The sequence below is a fragment of the Protopterus annectens genome, chromosome 4.part0, assembly GCF_019279795.1.
Source record: "Protopterus annectens isolate FY-2018-M chromosome 4.part0, PAN1.0, whole genome shotgun sequence".
NCBI lineage: Eukaryota > Metazoa > Chordata > Ceratodontiformes > Protopteridae > Protopterus > Protopterus annectens.
Window position 1 is genome coordinate 1,574,391,574 of NC_056733.1, and position 18,309 is coordinate 1,574,409,882.

The window sequence follows — 18,309 nt, forward strand, 5'->3', positions numbered from 1 at the left end:
TTGAACAAATTTTTTAATAGTTCTATATTTCACAGAAATTTAATTTATCAGGCATTAATGTGTTCATTATCTTGTTCATTTTACTATAAAATGTACTGCACAATGTCATGAATGTTGGCAGTTGTAAGGATGCTTTATATTATGCTTAAAGGCTATTATCTAGGAAATTCACTGTCTATTGCTTGCTGTAAAATATGACCATCAATATGCCTTTTTTAAATATTTAGTAGTTCCTTTTGAAAAATTTGCACACAGTTTTGTGAAAATAGTGCAATATTATGTTTAAAGGCAGTTATGATCCAAAATCATAATGCCTAAGGCTTTTGTAATGTGTTTTCATTTTATTATACAGTAAATATTCACTTATATCCAATTCAGTTTGAAAGGCTGAGCATCTGTTTGCCAAATTTCAAAATGCTGTAGCAGCTACTAAAGAACCCTGGTTAGTTTTTAGAGCTATATTATACATTTTGATGCCTTTAGTTAATCCCTTTAATCCTTTGAATTATGAATATTGATGTCACTCTCAACCAACTTGTCTGAGTGGCTGCTGTCACTCATAGACTTTGTTAACTAACCTACAAAAGGCTCTTCACATGTCCTAGTTAGTTGCTAAGCAGGGCTGCCCAGGTGCTTCAACTGAAAATACTTTTAAAAGGACTGGAGAATCTACAAAAGCATTAGAGCATGTTATATAAGGGAGAAAGAAGAATTAATCCATGTTTTTAAAATGTACAAAACATTGCTCATTGTTAAAAGCTGAATAATTCTTGCAGTTAATTTGTGAGAGAAAAATTTGGCTATTTACATGAACCAGAAGAAATTAAAATGTATTTAATAAAACCACACTAAAGCAAAAAGGACTAAAGATGAATTCTGATATTTATATTTAATGTTACCATAAGATGGACATCACAACTGCAAAACTGACCAACTGCTGTGAGTTTGCTATATCATATGAAAAGGAATTCATTAAAAGAAAATAGAAACTTTATATACCAAATTCCTTAATTGATGTTATACAGCACAGTACATTTGAAACCATCTGTGGGGAGCAGAAAAATTGTTTCATGTCAATACATTAATAAAATAAATAAACTAAGACAGCAGAAGGAGAAAGTGAAAGAAAGGATATTAGATTGGTACAAATTTATATCATTAAAATCAACATGTTGGGTCTGGATTGCTGTGAATTTAAGAGAATTATTAAAATCAAATGAGGATGCCAATCATGCATGGCTGAGGACTTTGGGATTTCTTTTCCTTTCACGATCAGAAAATGGTAACAATTTCTCTAACAGCCTTCTCATGGTAATCAAGACAGTTCGTCAGTAGAACTCTGTTGATGATCATTCATTAGTGACAAAAAAGTGTTATGAATGGTCTGATACACTTCATAGTCCTATAAACAGACCAGAATATTGAAGAATCTAGATGGCTTTAATGTCTCTGTTACTGGAAACAAGAAGGATAGTTTATTAACTTTGACCTTCTCTACTGCAACTATCCAATACACCATTTTCTGTCTATCTGTTGGGTTGATATCTAAGCACCACAATATTTTTTTTCATTAGTAGTAAGCAGTAAAAATTCACTTGTGAATAAAATATATAGTGCAAGTCTCTTGTAAGGACTGCTATATCTCTACAATTTTACTGACACTTCCTGATTCTACAGTCCACAACTAAAATTGTTAGACTTAACATTTTCTACTTACTATTCTAACCCTGATGCAACCTGAATAACTCATCTAACTTCCACTTTGAACATATTTATCTGTTTACTCATGCATGTCCTTGTTTACAGATGCTACACTAAAAATGCTTGTATATAGCATGATCTGTTTCAGCATAATATTGTGATTGCATTAGTGTGAAGTATATGCATATTCAGTTTGCTTTCTTGTAATGTGAACCAATTCTATATGCTTCTGTGTATCATTTTCTAACATTGTACTGTCAAAGATGACACCAATGTATAATTTTCCTGTGATAACCTGTATTGTATCTTGTATTTTATATATATATATATATATATATATATATATATATATATATATATTGTATCAATGGTCCTTTTCTCCCTGAGCCTCCATTGAAAAAGGGTATCACATCCAGTTAGACTTAATCAACAAATGAAAATAAATACACAATTCTGTAACATCAGTGCTGTAATCTTCAGTCCTTTAAATGTAGTAATGTCTTAAGGATTCATGATACATAATATGTAGCACTGTATACAAGGGCCATGCGTTGATATAGAAAATGTCCTATTTCAGAAATATTGTATAGGCAGACACTGGAACTCACAGCCAGGTTCTAATAATACATACAGAAAGTATGTGAAATACAGTCTGAGTGTTAGAGCCTGAAACAGACTTTTTACAAAAGTTCTGAAAGCAAAGTCATGATAGGATAGGCCTGAGTAGATACATGGGCCTCAGTAGATAAGGTATATGGGAATGGAAAAGGGCTGATATGCATACACACACACACACACACACACACACACACACACACACACACACACACATACACACACACACACACACATATATATGTGTGTGTGTGTGTGTGATATATATATATATATATATATATATATATATATATATATATATATATATAGATGATAGCAGACACAGTATGTGTTGTACTGTATGTTTTCAAGATTCAATGCTTCCCCACACCCATCATTTATCTTATAATAAGTAATAGTTCTGGTACTTGGTTACATCATGTCAAGTAGAAGCCCAGAGTTTTGGTTTTCATGCAAGCATGCACTTAATCACTGTCAATGGCTTTTACATTTGTCAGTTGATTTAAAACTAAATATTGGGTGGAGAAAGAGTCACTAGTAGCAACAAATCATAAATAATTGAAAAAATGTGTTTTGAAAACAAGCACATGGTAAAACATCTCTGCCTTAAATTACATATAATATCCTTATTTTGATTACATTAAATATATAAAGTATGAGGATATTATATTTTCTATCTGAATTGCATTTTTCTCAATTTTTGTATCTTAAGCTACTTTAATTTTCCACAGGCTCTCTTATTGTCTTCCTGTTCTAATGTCACAAAAGCACTTCTGTGGGAATAATTTTATACATTAAAATATACAAACACAAAATTTAGTGACTTAACTATTTAGGTCATTTCACAGTGTCAGAAGTGTAGAAATGAGAAGAAAATTATTAAAAACCAAACTGCACATCTTATATCCTACAACTCCTCCATAGCGGTGTCATTTGTCTAAACTCACATACACATGCACACCTCCCCCCACACACACATATACAATCTGAAATTCACTATTGTAACACTGAAGTCTAATATGAGCATACCCACAGTGCTTTCATACCTTGAGATACTAATTCTGTCTCTAACACTGACAGAAATTATAGCAGAATGCTGTATATCTGTTAGTGTCAATGTGGACAGAGATATGGAGCCTATGAAGAAGAAGGATTTGAAAATAAAAGTAAAAGTGGAATCTGACTTGGCTGATATGGCTTTGTACTGATGCAGTGAGGTTGTACCCAATAAGAGAAATAAAATAAATATTTTACTTATAAATCATGTGGTAAGAGGCATACTTTAGAGTACTGTCTGGTCATGTGACTTTCTCTGAGTAACACGATTGGCAAAAGAATCCATGCCCTATAGCTTTCAGTAAAGGAAGCAGCTTATTAATAGCCAAGGGCCTTAATCCTCTACACTTACTGCCAGACATATTTTGCATGAGTAGCAAATACAACTTAAAAAAACAAAAAACAAAAAAATAAAATAATAAAATACCACCAAGACCACCGATGCCTGCCTGCACCCATCTTTTTCGAAAGGCCATATCCTCAGCATTCCCCTCCTCAAAGGGAGTTGTAGGTGTTTTGTATGCTCGCAGACCTCTCGGGGTAATATTCAGCTGTACATACCACTGAAGGCAAAGGATGTTAATATGTGTACTAGCCTCCTTCTGCAATAGATTCTCCAGCTTCTCCCTCAGATTTACAGCCTCTGCGGATAAAGCAGTCATAGTAGAAGAGCTCAAAGTTTGAAAAGGGTTCACAAAATGACATTCTCGTTCCCCCGTAAAGCACTCCCAAGCAGTAGCCATAGCCGGACCCTGAACAGCCGTTTCAAGAGTAGCCAAATTTCCAGTCCCAGGCACATTAGAAGTACCAACTGCTTTTAGATTTCTAGAGCCACTCTCATTTAGTTGCAAAACAAACTGCTGACTAATCCTTTGATTGCCAACAATAGTATCATCCCTAAAGGGACATGGCACATTATTTGCAGGATCAGTGGCCATACAAATAGCAAATACAACTTAAAAAAAACAAAAAAATAAAATACCACCAAGACCACCGATCCAAGAAGTAAGCGAATTTAATGAAACACTTAGCGCCTCGGCTTGCACAGCCTTCCAATAGTAGAAACACTACAAAACAGTTTGCTTATATACAGCATATTGCACAAAACAATTAATCAATTAAGCATACAATTCAAATCACATACTTCCAACTACATTCTTTCTTGAGTCCCTCCAAATTACCATACTTTAAAATCAGCAGGGTTTCTTTTTTTAAGAGTTTGTTTTTTAAAGACACACATTCACCTGTGCCAACTTGCAATTTTTCCACAACACAACCCCTAAGAGAATCAGGGTTAGAGTTGTGTGCTATCAAAAAATTACTCCCATGGGGGCTCTCTGATTTTTTATTTTTTATGTCCCTAATATGTTTCTGCAACCGGACCGTAAAACTCCTATAAGTTTCCCCCATGTAAAACTTGTTACATCCACATCTCAGCACATACACTAATCCCTCCATGTTACAACTGTATTCATGCCTAACTGTAAACGTGATGCCATTAATGTAGGGAAAAGAGCTTACTACATATTGACAGATGGAACAGCCATTACATGGAACAGTGCTTTTATTTATGTTTAAGATCTGTCTGACATTAACATCTGGTAAACAAAATTGGTTATGTACCAGAATATCAGACACATTCCTAGCTCTTTTATATGCAATACTCACAAAATCAGGTAGTATAGAGTTCAGAGTTTTATCCCTTAGGAGCATTGGCCACAAGCTGCGTGCTTTTTTAACTATTTCCTCAGTTATAACATTATAAGTTGTCAATAAGAAAACCTTCTTCTGCTCTCCATTATTTACAGCTGTATTGGTGGATTTATTTCCACCAATACAAACATTATATTTTCCACTAGCAGGGACATAATGAGAATCTCCCTGAGAGTTAACAGAATACCTCATGTCCATAATTTTTTGTTTAGCTTCCCTGACCAGCTGGACATCATAGCCTTTTTAATAAAGATTTTTTCTGCTTCAGCTGTCTCTAAGTCAAAGCTTATATCAAGGCTACATAGCCTATGACTTCGTAAGAATTCATTATAAGGCAGTACATTGACCAAATGCTTGGGGTGACAAATGTTCCCATATAAAAATACTTTCTATGTTCAAATTTTCTATGGAGACTAGTAGTAAATCCATCTAAGCTTATATCCAAAAAATTCACTTGTGGGCCAAGCTGTATACCATCAAAGCTTAAGCCCATAGTATTAGATTGTAGGTCATTAACAAACTGCATTTATATCACGTTATCGAAAGATAAAAATAGCGAACACTATTTCATCGAACCTAAAATATCTAAACCACATAACATCGAACATTCAGAACAGCAAATTTTTTCCTTGGGAAAACATTTGCTATTCTGAAACACATACACACAACACAAGGACACCTAAAAAACATCAATATACACACATACACTTATAATCCTACAACTAACCCTACACTAAACTATACATACATTACTATCTATCCACTTACCTTAACCCAAACCCTAACCCTAAGGTCCGTCACTATCGCACACTCACCTAACCCGCACCCTAACCCTAACTCACTTTTCCTGCCCCTAACCCTAATTCACCTAGCCCATGCCCTAACTCCAACTCACCTAACCCGCACCCTAACCCTAACTCACCTATACCGCACCCCAATCCTAACAACCACACAATCACACACTTACCTGAACCCGACCCGTAAATTTCCACCACAGTGCTGAAAATAGCAAAGCCACAGAACCGGCCAACTGAATTCTTTCCCTAGGAAAGAATTTGGTGTTCTGCAGCTTCGCTATTTTCAGCGTTTGCTCAAAATGGGTCGATATTAGAACATTGAAAATTTTAAAACTTCGATGTTCTGATATAGACCCAACAAACCCAAGGGCCTCTGTCTGGCTTCCTTGACATAAAAAAATAAAATTGTCAATAAATCTAAAATCTAAAATAACTTTTGATCTAAAAAAATCATGTCTATAAATAAAGTCATCTTCAAGTTTAGCCATGACTAAATTGGCATACATGGGGGCGAAAGCTGCCCCCATGGCAGTGCCCTGTAACTGCTGGAAAATGTCTCTATTAAACATAAAAAAAATATTTTTTAAACAGAACATAACTAAATCTATCAAAAAATGAGACATGGAAGAGTCCCCCCCAAAACGGAACAAGGCCTGAATCCCTATTTCATGCTTAATATTAGTATATAGACTTTTGACATCCAAACAAAGCCAAAACATGTCCATATTCCAAACTTTACCCTTTATTTTGTTCAAGAAGTCCTGGCTGTCCCTGGTATAAGAGACTGTACTCATAACATATTTCTTAAGATGTTCATATAACAACACACTTATATTCTTCAAAAAATACCTCTGTGCAGACACTATAGGTCGGCCACTAAGGTTAGTTAAACCTTTATGTGTTTTGGGTAGGCAGTAAAAAACTGCCATTGAGCAGTTTTCCACTCCAAACTTCTTTTCCACATCCTTATAGGTGAAATACACCAACCTTAGGCCTCTGTCTAACAAAAGTTGGTACTGCATATTCAAATGTTTATAACCCATCTCTAAGTATTGTGTGAAGTGTATGATTACTATCTGGTTGCCCTTGTCAGATGGTTTAACCACCCATCTTCTATCATTACCAAATTCTAATAGGGCTGCCATTGCTGCTTAGTTAAATTAAATCAAATGTTAGACTTATTCTCTATACAGGACCAGTACATTTTTTCAACCTCAAAATTAAGAGTAGCAATAAATCCTTGCAGGGTGTTATTTAGAAAAGGTGGAATAAAAGAGCTTTTAATAGAGATAGCATCAATATTCAGTTGGCAATAGGCATTAAAATCATTCTCAAACAAATCTTCCTGAGATGACAGGCATTAAAGAAAAGAATCCTCATCACTACTTTCATAACAGTCATTTAACACAACCCCTCCCTCTTGTTTAAAGTAGTACATTAAATGCAGTTTTCTACTAAAAGAAAATATTTCACTTTTAAGTACATGTAATCTCGATAAGGCAGTTGATGCCAATTTGAGACCAAGACATAATACAAACATAACCACATCAGAAATTTCATGTTTGGACAAATTTAACACATGTAAATGATCACAAACTACGTTAGTACCAACGTTTTTTCTTGTTTTACTCTCCCTTCTTGTTATAGTTCTTTTGCTGGCCCCATTCATTGCGGCCCTGTTTTCTGTTGTTAAAGTCTGTTCTAACAGAACTGGGACTCCGAAAACGGTTCTGCATGTCTTTCGGATTTTGTGCTTTAGCCAAAGCTGGTAACTGTTCCACACTCCCCTCAGCTTCAGCAGTCACATCTCCCACTTCAGAAGCAACAAAAGAAACTGAGGAAGAAGCAGAGGCAGTTTTACCCCAACTAACATCATTACTGCCATTACTGCTTCTGCTTCTAGATGAAAAAGATCTGCTATTTTTTCTTTTCCAAAAAAACGCTTTATCAAGACTGTAATCTTTATTGTTTCTGTTAATTTTATAGCTTTTACACTCTACTAGTAATTCTTCAAAGTCCACAAGTCTGCCATTAATTTCATCCAGCATACTAGTCAGTTTAACAGATGTTAAAAGTTTATCAAGTCCAACACTCACCATTCTGATTTCTTCTTTAAGCCTTCGCTTCTTTAACTCATCCCTCTCAATTAGGATGCGTACCCATTCAGTGGAGCACTGGTGAGCTGTCTGTACCCATCTCTTTCGAAAGGCCATATCCTCAGCATTCCCCTCCTCAAAGGGGGTTGTAGGTGCTTTGTATGCTCGCAGACCTCTCGGGGTAATATTCAGCTGTACATACCGCTGAAGGCAAAGAATTTTAATATGTGTACTAGCCTCCTTCTGCAACAGATTCTCTAGCTTCTCCCTCAGATTTACAGTCTCTGCCAATAAAGCAGTCACAGTAGAGTAGCTCAAAGTTTGAAAAGGGTTCACAAAATTATGTTCTTGTTCCCCCATAAAGTGCTCCCAAGCAGTAGCCATAGCCGGACCCTGAACATCCACTTTAAGAGTAGCCAAATTACCAGTCTCAGGCACATTAGAACTACCAACTGCTTCTAGATTTCTACAGCCTCTCTAATTTAGTTGTAAAACAAACTGCTGAATAGTCCTTTGACTGTCAACAATAGTATCATCCCTAAAGGGACATGGCACATTATTTGCAGAATCAGTGGCCATACAAATAGCAAATACAACTTAGAAAAACAAAAAAATAAAATATCACAAAGACCACCGATCCAAGAAGTAATCAAATTAAATGAAACACTTAGCACCTTGGCTTGCGCAGTCTTCCAAGAGTAAAAACACTACAAAACACTGTTTGCTTATAAACAGCATATTGTACAAAACAATTAATCAATTAAGCATACAATTGAAATCACATACTTCCAATTACATTCTTTGTTGAGTCCCTGAGGCTCAAAAGTACCATACTTTAAAATCAGCAGGGTTTCTTTTTTAAGAGTTTGTTTTATAAAGGCACACATTCAACTATGCCAACTTGCAATTTTTCCAAATCACAACCCCTAAGAGAATCAGGGTTAGAGTTGTATGCTATAAAAAAATTACTCCCATGGGGACTCTCTGACTTTTTATTTTTTATGTCCCTAATATGTTTCTGCAACCGGACCCTAAAACTCCTATAAGTTTCCCCTATGTAAAACTTGTTACATCCACATCTCAGCACATACACTAACCCTTCTGTGTTACAACTGTATTCATGCCTAACTATAAACTTGAGGCCATTAATGTAGGGAAAAGAGCTTACTACATATTGACATACTTAGGCATACTTTAGAGTACTGTCTGGTCATGTGACTTTCTCAGAGTCACACGACTGGCAAAAGAAACCAAGCCCTATAGCTTTCAGTAAAGGAAGCAGCTTATTAATAGCCAAGGGCCTTAATCCTCTTCACTGACTGCCAGATATATTTTGCATGAGTGCCTTCTATCTTACTATTGCCCAGGTGTACACATATACCTTTTGTCTTGTGCCAGTGTTACTGTTGCATGTGGTTCAGACAGGAGAACTGCAGGACTACTCCAAAGTCAACATGTTCAAGGATAATTAATTAATGTCATTCAAGTCTAGCACACTCAAACATCAAAAAAACTTGGAAGAACTCCTCTCCAGCATAGACTGGTCTTTCATATTAAACCTAAACAACCCAAATCTTGCTACAGAAGCTCTTGACTATGCACTCTTTTCCCTGCAGGACACATTCTTTATTTTAATTTCTTCCTTCTCTAGACAAAAAAGAGGATTGTCTACTTGGTGAATTGAAATCCTCTTTGAAATTGATATGATCGATGACAGGCATGGAAAAACAATCCCTCCTCTAACATTACACAAAAATGTATATCTCTCAGAAACCTCACAAAGCAAGCAATGCTCCCATTTCACTATAGCTGCAATTTTACTCTTTTAATTGAAGAAATTGAACAAAATTGACTTGCAGAATATTGGTACTCAAAGCAACATACCATATCCATTGTAATTACAATCTTAGCTAAATCTTTCATATCTGCAAATAGTTGAGTAATTTATTTTTGCTTTTTTATCTTTCTAGCCTGTATTGGTTGAAGTTTAAATCTGTTAACAAGCACAAAAGTTATTTTATTAGATGATGTAGTTTTGTTTTGAGATGCCAGTCGTAAGTATAACAGTTCATTTAAGCTATGGTGTAAGTTTCTCATTTGCTTTTGAATGTACTTTTATTATTACTACTCCCTAAAAAGTAATGTATGTGTTTGAAGAGCTTTTATACAATTAGGTTCACTGAAACATGTAGATCTGAGTACAACTTAAAAAAGTCTTAACTTTGGAGATCCATTAAGTGAACATTTAGCAGTAATTTGATGTTCTTTTCCTTGTATCATATTTTTTATTTATTTCTGAGCAATTACTTGAAATAATGTGCAGATATTTAAGGAACGTTGTCTTAAGATCAATATAAATATTTCATATTCTTTAATTTGTCTGGTCTGTTATACTGCTTAATGTTAAGTATTATCTTAGTACATGAGGAATATTTATCAGTATTTTGTACTATGTTGTTTACTTGGGCATAGATGTCTCTAGTTTAAAGTTTAAGACAGTGTTAAGGTATTGTGTAATAATCAAAAAAATCTTTCATAATTTATGTCCTACTCATCAGCCATGCTTTCTATTTCTAGGATTAATGTAAGGAGCAGAATAGAAATCTCAGACTCCTATTCCAGTCAGTGGACACAAGTACACTCAGTGCTTACAGGCTGAAGGTCGGGGCTTAAGTCCTTATGACAGGTGACTGAAAACTCATAACTTGAACCAGAAAGTTGAATTTTTGATTAACATAAAGTATTCTGGTTCACTTTAAATTATATCAGTATAGACACATTTGTCAAATACAGAATCAATTTATAAAATAAAATTGCTGAGTTGGGTTTTAAAAAAATCAGATTTCAAATTACCTGGCCACTTACTTATATAATCATAGGATCTGTGTTAATAGATTTATGTGTCACTTGTAGGTGATATATATAGTATAAAAGCTCTCTGAATTACATCTTGAATGATGTTGTCCATCCCTATGAGATTACCTTTTAACCCACACTTAATGGTATACCATGCTGGTCTTCAAAGGCTATTCATATACAGACAATGTTCTTTGTGTAATATCTCTGACTGACTGTAGCTAAACATCTGCAGTACAGAAACATAAATGGACTTTGTAATCAGTGGATTAATTGAAGGAAATACAGATGTTTGTCTAATAGCTAGACTAGTACATGATTTTTAAGATTCCAAAAAAATTCTTTCAGATATCACTTTCATTTTGATAAAATGAAAAATTAGATTCAATGGAGTTGCAGACATCTTTATAATGTAAAACTATCCCTAATGTTATTTCTATCAAGAGCATGTTGGAATTCTTCAGTAGCTTTACTAAAATGCAGTACTATACTTTTATTAACATTGATTTCAATTTTGATATTACTTAGCCATACAATTGCCATCCAGGTAATTTTGCAAATTCATATCTCAATTTACTGAAGCCACATCTGCTTCTCTGCATTCATTCATAAAATGTGAAACCCAGTGTTTATTCTCACTACCAACTTTAGATATAAAATGAAATTAATACGAGTCCTAACACTGACCATTGGAGAATCCAACATTATTCTACATGGGTTTGAAAATTCATCTTTCAAGAGCAAACATAATGCTCTTTCTGTTAAGAACTTTTAATCCAAGATATAATATAACTGTTAACAACTGATCTATCAAAGGCACTCAGTAAATCTTTACATTATGGAATTGCCACATTAACTGATTATTCAAAATCTGTAATGATAGTTACATAAGAGTAATAAGAAATGGAGCTTCTATGACAGAACTTGCACAGAGTATAATTATGCTAGCTAATTTCCCCTAAAATGCAACACACAATGCTAATTTTTATCCGAATTAAAACAATGTCTTCATAAATATTGAAAGAAAATTGATCAGTCTATAACTTTCAATGTTTTCACTTCCAGTTTTTTAAATGGGTATAACTGCAGATAACTTCCTCTAAAGTGTAACACAGCTCTCATTCAACATTTTTGAAACATACATCTGTTAAAAATATCCTCATATTTCCAAACTATGGTGGTAATTCCATATGAATGACTACCCATTTTCAAAGCCTCAGAAGATCATTTCATTTGGAAGGTAGAGTATGTTACCACAAAATTCATAATTTTAACAGATGATAAATTTAAAGTATTTTTGTACTTTTATAGCAAATAACTGGATATCACTGAATGATCAAACTCCAGTTTACCTTCTGTCAGCGATACATGCTTATTTTCTTTACTGTACTAAGCAGATATAGAGGAAAAAACATGCTTTCATACGTGATTACACACACACACACACACACACACACACACACACACACACACACACACACACACACACACACACACACACATGCACACACATACATATACACCCATGGATTTTGTATGTCTCACTTACTTTGGCTATAGATGATTGACACTGTTGAAATGACACTGACCCCATGTGCAAAAATGGGAAAAAGGGATTGTGGATGGATAGATTTACCTTATCCACATTATCTTACCCTCTTACTCACTCTTCTAACTGCCTCTTTATCTATACCATTTTAGACCATCATTACTTACATCATGTTTGTACCCCTCCAACTCCAATGATCAAATACTAACATCCTCCTATGATTGTACCATGTTAATTGACATTGAATACAGCATAAAATCTTGCATTACTCAGGCAACTCAGTTTTTGCAATCTTCATCTCATAATGATTACATCAGTGTTAACCTTCGCAATATACTTATTACAAACTAATCATATCTCCTGAATCACTGTCTTCTGAGGTCTTATAGCACTATGCCTAAATGCTCATCAGTACTCTAACCTTGACCATCTATAGTACCCATAAAGAAATCACCTTTGCTGACCACCTATCTACCATACTAATCATATTATCCTTCAATTCCTCTTTTTTAAATTTCCTTGGTAGTGGAAAACACACTCAAAACTAAATACTTTCACCACATTCCCACATGGAAGTCCTGTCTCTACTCTATTTTCACCAACTAACCACAACCACAACCAACAGTGACTCTTTTGTCTAATGTGCCAGAGGTGTCCCTTCTACAGAGTATGAAGAACTATTCATATTACCCAAAATCCCACAAACATCCTCAAGTAATACCATGATATAATCAGCATGTCTGTTGTTGGAGAAGACCACACACACACACACACACACACACACACACACACACACACACACACACACACACACACACACACACACTATTATTTCAATATAGCTTAAACTTGCAGTACTGAATTCTCATTATTTAGTGCTGTGTTAAGCAGCCTGACTGTGACAAATATATTTAAAACTTTAATTTACGTTACTTTGGTTTCACATTAATATGTATGTGACTTAGAGTTCCATGTAACTGTTGTATAACCTGAAAAATAGAGAGAAACCCCAGTTAAATTTGGATCACCTACATATAACTTAAAGCAGTAATGATTCTGATGAAGTCCCATCAACGTCCAAAATTGCTCAATGAATTTTCAATGAGATTTATTTTTACAAACATTCTTTGTTTTAAATGGTGTTTTTATCCTCCTTGAAATACAATAAAGTAACGGGATGCCTTCTAGAGGGCTTCTGTCACTTGTTTCTTTGGACTGGAGTTTTGGTTTTGCTCTTTGTGGTGTTTTCAGTTCAAAGCAGCAATGATAAATGTAAGCATCTTTCACTTCAGCATTATAGAACAAACTTCCATTGAATTATCGCAACATTGGAGAGGTTCTGTAATTGTTACAACAGAATTTACCTTCCAAAAATGAACACTACCAAAACAGGGAAACGATTAAGTGCATAATTATTTAAATTTCATCTTATCAACTTGCATATCAGTAAGGTTTCTAACCCTCAAAATATTATATATTATTCAATCATATAAAACAGTAAAAGATGTAAACAAATTAATGTTACATTTTCTTTGGCATCCAATGAGACATAGAACAGTGTAGCCAAAATATTTTTGTTCATGGAATAATGGCAGAGTTGGGTTTCCTGACTTTGTGGCAAACTCTCAAGCTTCTGGGTTTAAAACCATTTAATGTTGGTTAAATAATCATTATAATATGCAATGCAAACTACTACATGCAGCGATTTACATGACTTCCTCACTAAAAGCATCTCTCCATTTGTTAGGCATTATCAATAATACAATGTTATGGATTCTAAAATATTTTAATGTTTGTATTAATAGTTTAACTAGAATTATATTCATATTATATTAAACAAATGAAATTATATCTACAAACATTCCAGAATCACTAATGTTTTTTTTTCCTCAATTGTTCTAGTAGTTTATAATCCTGGATTTATTGACAGTACTATTAAGAATAATATGTTAGAATTAAATGCAGTAGTCTAATTTATTGACTTAATTGCTTAGATGTATCCAGTAGCTTGCCAACAGATAACATTATGTTTAGATACATGTGAAGTTGAATGTACAGACTGGATACTGATAGCATTAGATTAAACATTTGGGGAAAAATTATGTGAGCTACTGAGAAAGATAATTATCAAAAATTATTTTTTTGTTTTTCATTCTTTATTAGAGATAATAAAGATGTAAACTCAACAGTTTCAAGAGTATGCAAATTAATGCTATAATTAAATCTAAACAGACAATATACCCTGGAATTTTATTAATCAATATGACTTTAAACATGCAGATGATGACAGTAAGAAATAAATGATAGTAAAGCTGGTGCCATCAACAATAAAATCTATTTATTGGAAAGTATTTTCATGGAAATATTTACACGGAATTTTGAGCATGCATATGATTTGTAAATATGTTAACACTAAAGAAGTTTGCTGGAGATGTAAGAGAATACTAAACACTGATTGGTACCATAGTTTGTGTAAATATGAGAAGAATGCAACATTCTAGAAAGAAACTTAATACTTCTAAGGCATTATGATCTGACAAATGGATTATTTCAGATTCTTCCTCTGGTAACTAATATTCCAGTTCCGAAATGCATGGGCACTTTTGGCTATCTCAAGGAAAGTTGCTACCATGAACTGAAAAAAATCTTCTCCAACATTTCTGAATTCATCAATCTTGCCAAAAGAAAAATACATGCTAATTTTATAGGAATCAAAAATAAAGCACCTAGTCTAAAATATTGGATAAAACTGAAAATGTAATCAGAGAAATGTAAGTAATTGTCAGCTATGTAAGATGGAAGATTGTACTGAACAGACGTGATTGAATAATGTGTGATTAATTATAAACATTTGTTTAAGTTGAAAATGTAAAATGTATCTAGTTATTTATGTGTTATAATTTTAAAGTAAAACAGAATTTTGGAAAAAAGAAAATTACTTATGTCACTTTGAAATAATAACACATTTCATCACTCTAACCTACAATAATGCCTTACTCATTTTAATCAGTAGTGAACTGACCCATACTTTCCTGCAGCTACTTTATTAACTATGGCTATGACAATAGCATTAAACATTTCAGTAAACATTTTGAATTTAACTGTGAGCTAGATAAGTTGCTGAAACCCCTAGCATACCCATTCTTAATCTTAATCAGTAGAAACTTGTTTTCCCTCTGTAATAAAAGAAAAAAAAATAAACATTTGCATTCTTCCCTACCAACATTAACTAAATAAATTTTGCAATCTGTTTTGTTCAACATATAGTATGCATTCACTTGTATTAGTTCACTTGCTCAAATCAGTTTGAAAATATATGTGACATCTGGACCATAGTATTCAAATGTTATTGTTAAGAAATAGCATATTAATATACACTGTTAAACATTTCTGCATTAAATTGTATCAGCTGTAGACATACGTGTGTGTGCATGTATGTTTGTTGGTGTATGGGTGTATAGATACATATTTTGTGTGTGTGTGTGTGTGTGTGTGTGTGTGTGTGTGTGTGTGTGTGCGCGTGTGTGCGTGTGTGTGTGTGTGTGTGTGTGCGTGTGTGTGTGTGTGTGTGTGTGTGTGTGTTGGTGCACTTTTTAAGGTAATATAAAAGTTACTCCCACTAATGGATCAGTATCCAGATTTCAAGGATCCATTAGATTTTCTTATATCATCAGTCCAGGAACCTCAGTTATCAATCTCATAATTTGTTGAAACATTCATAGCAGGATTTTCCATTTTCTTGGTCCCAGATATGCTCAACATGTCTATCAAATGCTCATGACTCTGGCAGTTTCAGTCATGGCTGCAGGTAAGGTCAAAAAGCACATTTCAGATAATGATTTTACAGCTTGCTCATTCCACAATGCCCCCATTAACCTTTACATTTAAAAACTAAGATGCTGACTCCTTCAATCATCCATCATCCAGTTCAGCTCTTGTTTGTAAGAAAAGGTGTATGCATTTGGTTTACTCCTCTTGTACTTCCATTTTTCTATACATCTACTCTGTTTTTGATTTTTCTATTAGCTCGTGTAGTTATTGTTCCTTGAGTCATCAGAATCGAAGAGTTTGAGTTTTGTTATCTTTTTTGTGGGGGCCTGTCTCTCATGCCATTTAATATCTTACTTCTATAGATTGTTACAAATAGTTTTGCTAATTTTCTGGACCCTTTCCCTTCACTTGCTTCATATTGATATATACAAGAGACCTCAGATTCCAAGTAAAGTTCCTCTGATGAAGTGAAACATTTCTGGATTCATTAACAGGTTGTACATCCAAATGCTCCTCCTTATCTTTATTTTTGACCTGCAATCAAGGAATGTCATCACAGACCACATCCATGTACAATTCAACTGCTTCATCAGCATAGTACAAAAGTAAATCTCCAACCACCAGCTCAGAGAATTGCAAGACGCTTGAGCCTCACTGATGTACTTTCCAATGAAAAGACTTTTACCCATTTCTGATGTAGATCAACAGAGTAATCATCAACCCTCTCCCATGGATGACAGCACTAAATCATTACCAACTTTCCTCAATTTCAGTATGATTTTAGCAATATTTATTCAACAGCATTACATCCCATGCAAGTGTGGAGACCACTAGAATGAAGACAGAACCATTCTGATGGGGCATGTCAATAGCTTAATGTTCCCTCAGTACTCCATCTTTTTAGAGCGTTACCAGATCAGAGTTTCTCAAAGACAGTGAAATGAACATAGTGACATCACTAGACAACAGGCACATTTTTATATTGTACCTATCTGTAGTGGCAAGTTGTACTTCAGATATGGGAAGACTAATGGTACTCTAAAGTGAGACTGTCTCTTTAAACTTAGGAGGTCTAGCTTGGGTCCATCCTTTTTTTCTATCAGATCATGTTTACAACAGAAAAATATCAGTATATCAGTGGGAGCATTTCATGTAAATCTCTCTAGCTTTCATCTTTTCTGCATATGAATGTGATAAGTATTTGCCGAATTCTTAATCATTTTATCATTTCTTGCACACTGAGAATATAAGTATGCTTGCTGCATGCATCTTTTTGTCTAAATACAATAACTAAATCTCAGACTCAAATACAATCTTGTGCAGAAGGTGCAGTGATTATCTTATTGTTTTGACATCCTAAGTATAGAAGTATTTATATTTTATTTTTTTACAATGCGAGTACAAGTATACGGATGTGTGTTTTAGCCACAATCTGGTATCAACAATGAACTCAGATATTACACAAAATTAGAAACAATACATTTTTGTATTTTAATGCATAGCAATTGAAACTAGTATGATGCACAAGTCCATGGTGAATGAGTACTGAAGTATGTATTCTTTTGCTTCTCACTATTCATTTCACTGAAGTTGACTGAGTATGAAAAGTGCTTCATTTAAAATCCAAACATTTAAATGTTCATGTCTTTCTGCATGGTGTTGCAGATTTACAGTTAACAAAAAGAGGATATGGTCCCTCACAACCCCCATGCATTGAGGATTTCAAGGGATTTTAATCCCATATAAAAATGCAGTTTAAGTTTTTATCAAAATATATTTAGTCTTTGCTTATCAAATAGTTTCTAATGAATCACTTGGTCATCAAGCCAATGTTAATCATTTAATGATGTTAAGTGACAAGGATCCCTGCTGTGTTTTGAAATTAATACAACCCATTGCTTTCCATACTGTCTGCTTTTCAATATTTCCACCCCTAAACATCTCATTTAAAGCACTGGTTTTGGTTTTGTGCATTTTACATGTGACTGGGGTCTTCATACCACTTTGGAATACAGTTGGAAGGGGTGAGGCTTATATTCAAACTTCTTTTCCAAAATGAAACCTCAGAATGTGATTCCTGGAATTTATTTGAGCGAACATGAGAGCTCAAAACACATTCACACTGTTCAAAAGCAATGTCACTGACTGGCAA